Below are 6,207 nucleotides of genomic sequence, written 5' to 3' on the forward strand. Positions count from 1 at the left end.
TGTGTAAATGTACCACATTTTCTGTATCCATTCCTCTGTTGAGGGGCATCTGGGTTCTTTCCAGCTTCTGGCTATTATAAATAAGGCTGCTATGAACAGAGTGGAGCATGTGTCCTTCTTAGTTTCCTCTTAAGCATCCGTTGCCACTCAGCTGTGCTGACCTGGGTAGGGAAGAGTAGGACAGGAGACTGGAGAGTCTTTCCCTGGAGAGAGATGCAGATTCCAGGCGGTTTGGAAAGTTAGAACCAATACCCTTTAAAAATCTTACTAGGGCACTGGAGAGATGGCTCTGCAGTTACGAGCATTGGATGTTCTTCCAGAGAAGCCAGGTTCAAGTCCCAGCACCCACATGGCAGCTCACAACTGTCTGTAGCTCCTGTTCCAGGGGATCTGACACCTTACACAGAGATGATACTAATGTACATAAAATAAAATTTAAAAATTTTATTAGATTTATTCATTTTATTTTATGTGTGAGAATTTCATCCAAATGTATGTATGTGCATAGTGTTCCTGGTGTTCTTGGAGGTCAGAAAAGAGCTTTGGATCTCTTGGCACTGGAGCTATGGCTAGTTGTGAACTACCACACGGATGCTGGAAAATTGAAGCCAGGTCCTCTTCAAGAGCAACAAGTGCTCTTAACTACTGAACCACCACTCTGGCCCCCCAGTATTCATGTAGGGGGGCCAGAGTGGTGGTTCAGTAGTTAAGAGCACTTGTTCATACATTCATACATTCTGCCTTACTGTGTTTGAATTAGGGACAAAAGAAATTTGGCCAAGGCTCAAGAATTTCATGCAGAAGTCTGAGATAATTGGTTTGAGTATAACTACAAATCAGACCAGAGCCATGAAATAACGAGGACGTTTAGGGAGTCATAGACTGAACATAAACGAGCCAAGTTGACCTGTGCGTTTCTGTGTTATTGACGACATCATGTAACCTCAGGGTTCAGCCCTTGAGTGCTTTGCTTTCCATGAGTAAGGACACAAATATGTGGCTTCCTTCCACCCCTGTCCACAGGCCATTAGGGACCCAGTAGCTCCACCACCTCCCCTATCATGTTGCGGGCTCAGACATAGTCAGCTTCACCTTGACCACTAAGCACACAGTAGGACAGGGGAGGGGGCCTCAGACTCAAGGGTGCAAGATGATCAATTCCATGGTCTGTTTCCCAAACTGCTGGAGTCTGTTTGCCAATATGTTAGGAAGGAGGTTTAAAAAGAGTTTCATACTGCAGAGTCACAGATAAGGGGGGGGTGAGTGGGAGTCAGGGGTGCGGGGGCGAGCAACACATGCAGCTGTCTTTCCCAGCTGCCCAGTTGGTAGGAACTGTGGGCCAAGGACACAGCATCCCCACTTAACTGGAATCCTGCCGCATACTCCAGCATGACCTGGTCTTTTGGACCAAAATGGACAAGCAAAGGAGGGAAGCACTCTAGATCGGAATTGCAGTTTACAAAATCCATCTTTCCGTTTTTAGCACCTGGAACTATATTGGTACATAGTAGTCCTTTCACTACTTAATGTATATAGCTAATGAATGAATGAATGAATTAATGAATTAATGAACACTTTTCCCACATAGGAATGATTTCATCCAATCTCCAAAATTGTGCAGGTGGGACCAGGACTGTTTCATTTTGCAGATGGGAGAACCAAAGTCAAAAGAGTTAAGTGCCTTGTTTAAAATCATTCCACTACAATACCATACTGAATATTCTTAGTATAGCAAACCAAGAATCCCATGACTCAACACAAAATTCCTTTTGGACCCAGCTAGTCAGAAAATAGCCTTTAAGGGATAGGTGTGATAGCACAGGCTTGTAATCCTAGCACTTAGGAAGTGCAGACTAGAGTGAGTTTAAGGTCAGCCTGGGCTACATAAGACCCTATCTTAAAAACTCAAAGCAATGGTTAGCTGCTTTGGGCATGGTATCACATGCCTTTAATTGGATCTCTGAATCCAAGGCCAGCCTGGTCTACATAAAGAGTTCTAGGACATCAAGGGCTACATAAAGAGACCTCCATTTCAAACAAAACAGCCAGCCAGCCAGCCAGCCAAAAAACTCAGAACAAACAAACAAGAAACTAAACCAAAACACAAGCTTTCAGGGCTCATTTCCCTGGATAAAGAAGCCAAGCTACGTTTAGGCACTGCTCAGTGTGCCCCTGTACTCCTGTATCCTCTACCCTCTTATAAACAGAGCCTACAAAAGAGCCCCTCCACTAGTCTATGTCAGCACACCTGACTCCGGAGGTCTGCTCTCCTGAGATACAAAAGCCACTTGGAGTCAGGAAAATAATGAAATCATATGCATTTGCTTCCTTATTTATCACTCTCAACAGAAACTTCAGGCAGTTTAGACCACAAGGGAAGTTCCTGGAATTCAGGCAAGCAAGTAGCATGCATAGCGTGGGCATCCTAAGAAAAAAGAAGAAGAAAAAATGTGTTTCTGGAAGGAAGTCTCCAGAATAGATAGAAAGACTTGAGGCAAACACTGGGCTGGAATATTTTATACCACCTGCCTGAGCATCTTAGTTACCTGGCCTCTCTCTTTACAGCATTCTGCTGCTTTATGGAGACTGTGGGACCCAGAGCCCAGGAGAGAGACACGGGAGAGGGTACCTGGATGCAAGTGCTGCCGTGGGCACACAGCAACCATGTTCTCCTTGCATGCTGTGGAATGAGAATGGAATCCAGCCTACATCATAGGGCAGCTCTGAACTAGAAGAGGAATTGAAGATGTATCTGAAAATGTCTCTAAGACATATCTATAAGATAGAAATAACAGACAAAAAGGATATAAGCCTGTACTACAGAGAGAGAGAGAGAGAGAGAGAGAGAGAGAGAGAGAGAGAGAGAGAGAGAGAGAAAGAGAGAGAGAGAGATACATCAATCAAACTTACTTGCCTTGGATTTCCCACATAATCACCTTTTATAATCCAAATAATGCAGAGCGTGACCTTAAGCTATTACTCTTCTATGCCCTAAATCTGACAACACACATCAATCATTTGTTGAAAGCGGCAAATAGAAAAGTAACTTCCTAAAATCTACCATAAAGGTTGAGCGAAACTATTTATGGATATTGATTGATAAGCAATAATATTTGTTATCTGGTAGTTGGAATCAGTTGGAAGCAGTGAGCTAATTCCTTGTTGAACTCTGTTAAAGATTTTGCCAAGTATCCATTCCTTCCCCGTGTGGTGTTTTCTGTACTGTTAAATACGTACATAGTAAAGACCGTTGTTAGGGACATACACACACCATTCACACATAGAGACATATACAACACACATAGACAGAACAGACAGACACCACCCATACATGCAGCTCACACAACAGACAGACACACATAGGGATAGACACAGGGACAAACAAGTTCACAAGACGGCCTTCAGACAGGCACAAATGCAGATTCATGCAACAACAGATGGTCATAAGACATAGTGATCATGAAGTAGAGAGTTCAAATTTAGACTCGCTCGTGGTTAGAAGACTGCAAGGGGAAGTGCTTTTATATCTTTATGTCTATTTATATATTTCCTTAATGCAACACCTATTCATTATAGGTAACTTGGAGTTAGTCACTCATGTGTATAACACACACACACAAAGAGAGAGAGAGCCTCAAAGTTCCCTGTTACTTTTCTCTGTTCTGCATTCACTGATTCACTCACAATTAAGCACCTCTGAGGTTAAGACATGTAGCAAATGATGAGGGAGGGGCAGATATCTAAGACCTGTTCTTTGCCTCCAAAGAGTTGAAAGTCTAACACAGACTACACTAAAAATAGAGATTTCAGAGAGTCTAAAGACTAACCAGGAGAAAGGCAGCTCTGTGAGGAGTTGGAGGCACGAGGATTGTTCATCCAGGTGAAGAAGTGGCGGACGAAGGAGGAAGAGGGCTATCACACTGCATAGCGGTCTCTGTCCAGGAGGAAATGAGGTCATCTTGCTCTCAAAGAATCAGCATGACAGCCTCCAGCCAAGTAATTCGGAGTCATGAGAGCTGTTGGGGGAGCATTGTGAATCACGACAGCCTGCTGGGAATTTCCTAATAACTAAACTAGAGTTTCAGGGTAAATCTTCAGGCTGTAACATCTCTGTTTACATTTTGATCACGTTTGTTTACAATTAGTGGCTTCTTGAACGTAAACATAACTGGCCACAGTCTTCTAAAGGAAGTAGCAAGTTGCCTCTGAGATCTATGGAATCTCTGATTCAGTGGGTCCTGTGGGTTGCTAGCAGCTCAGCTGCTCAGGAAAACTAATTCTGAAGCATGATGGTCACCTGCCTACCCAAAGCTGGGTATTCAATGTGTATTTTCCTATCCAGAGGTTGGCATTCTGGGCCACTGGCTGGGGTAAAGTCAAGCAGCCTCCTCCTTGCTACCTCCTGGCATTCTTTTCCAAGGTCCAGGTTGACAGTAAAATGTTGTAGGCTCAGGCTTATGGAAATAAAGCAAAGCTGTGGCACTAATGAATGGTGTGGGCTCAGGCACCTCTTCTGTGGAAGGAGCATCAAAATGACCACTGGTCCTTGTCTCTGAGGCACATGTGACAGTGACTGACCCTTGGAATCATTTCTGTGCACTCCCTACTTTGCCTGAGGGGTGTGTGCATGTGTGCAAGTGTGTGCATGAGGGAGGGTGCTTTGTCTTCAAGATGTTCAGGGCTCATTTACACATGACCTGTCTTTATATAAGCCTATTTTATTAGATTAAATTACTAGATAAATAATTGTTTTCATCTTAGCATGATGATGTAAAATGCTGAATACAAATGCATTTACAGTGTGGAATTGGCAGCAGAAGAGATGGCTAGGCTCACACCCAAAAATAAAATGTGTAATTATTTTTTTAGAATGGCTGATACGAGGACGTGTTTAAAGTTTTTAAAACAGTGTGAAATAGCATTCAGTGAAAAATAAACATTCCTTTTATCTTTTCCTTCAGAGCCACAGCCTCCCTACTACAAGGGGAGAGCAGACACCCCCACTGTTGTTGCACTTTGATAGCCCACACTAACGAGGTTTGAGGATTCCCTTGCTTTTTTTTCTATCCTGTTACAATGTACTACTGTTCATGTTACTGTTCACATCACTGACTGCTCTTCCAGAGGTCCTGAGTTCAATTCCCAGCAACCACATGGTGACTCATGACCATCTACAACGGGATCTGGTACTCTTTTCCGGTGTGTCTGAAGAGAGGACTGTGTACTCGCATACATAAAATAAATAAATCTTTAAAAAAAGACACCCCCCCTTGATTGCTTATTTGTGTCTGTGTGCAACCACAATACCAGTGAGGTATGCACTCAGCCCTGTTCTATGATCCTCTGTATTTGTTGTATTCTTTTCCAGACAGATAAATGGATTGTTCATTATAGGCATTTTTCAAAAGACCCATTGACAGACACTTCCATAGCAGCTGGTGTGCCAAGACTTTGCTCCCACAATCCTAACATATAGTAACCATTACTGTTTTTTTTTAATCATAATTGTTTTTGAGGATTTCACTATGTAAATTAGGCTGGGCTTGAACTCGCAGCTATCCACCTGCCTCTTCCTCCCTAGTGTTTGGATAAAAGGCGTGCACCATTACGTCTGGCCCTTGCTATAAATTTTAAAACTGTCTTTCAAAGATTGGCCTTAAACCAAACAGCAAATCTGAATAAAATCTGACCTTGCCTTTCACCTTCTGATGACACTATTACACTCCCTGACGACAAACTTCACTCTTGTCTTCTGGTTCACTGCTTGCATTAGTGGCATTTGGGGGAACTCAGCATTTGACATGTGGGAGCCTTTGTGAGTAGGTATTTTTGTCGTAAAGGAACTGCGACTTATACCCCTCTACCAGACATTTGAATCAGTGTCGTAGGCAGGTAGGGGGACAGGTTGGAGAAGAACTGATTAAACCACTAAGGAAGAGGCTTGAGATCAGCGAGCCAATGGCTGGAGCGCCCTCACCACGCTACACTGGGGCCACACTAGGTGAATGAAAGTGAAGAATGTACAAGCCGCCGGATCATCGCTCGATCCAGACAGACTGCGTTAAGTTTGCTCAGCTGGAAATTCCGTGACTTCGTCAAAGCTGGGAAGCAAGCGCGGTCCAGTTGCGGTGGGATGCAGGAAAAGGAAAAGGAGAGAGAGAGAGAGAGAGAGAGAGAGAGAGAGAGAGAGAGAGAGAGAGAGAGAGA

This window comes from Mus caroli, chromosome 14 (assembly GCF_900094665.2).
Source record: "Mus caroli chromosome 14, CAROLI_EIJ_v1.1, whole genome shotgun sequence".
NCBI classification, from domain to species: Eukaryota; Metazoa; Chordata; class Mammalia; order Rodentia; family Muridae; genus Mus; species Mus caroli.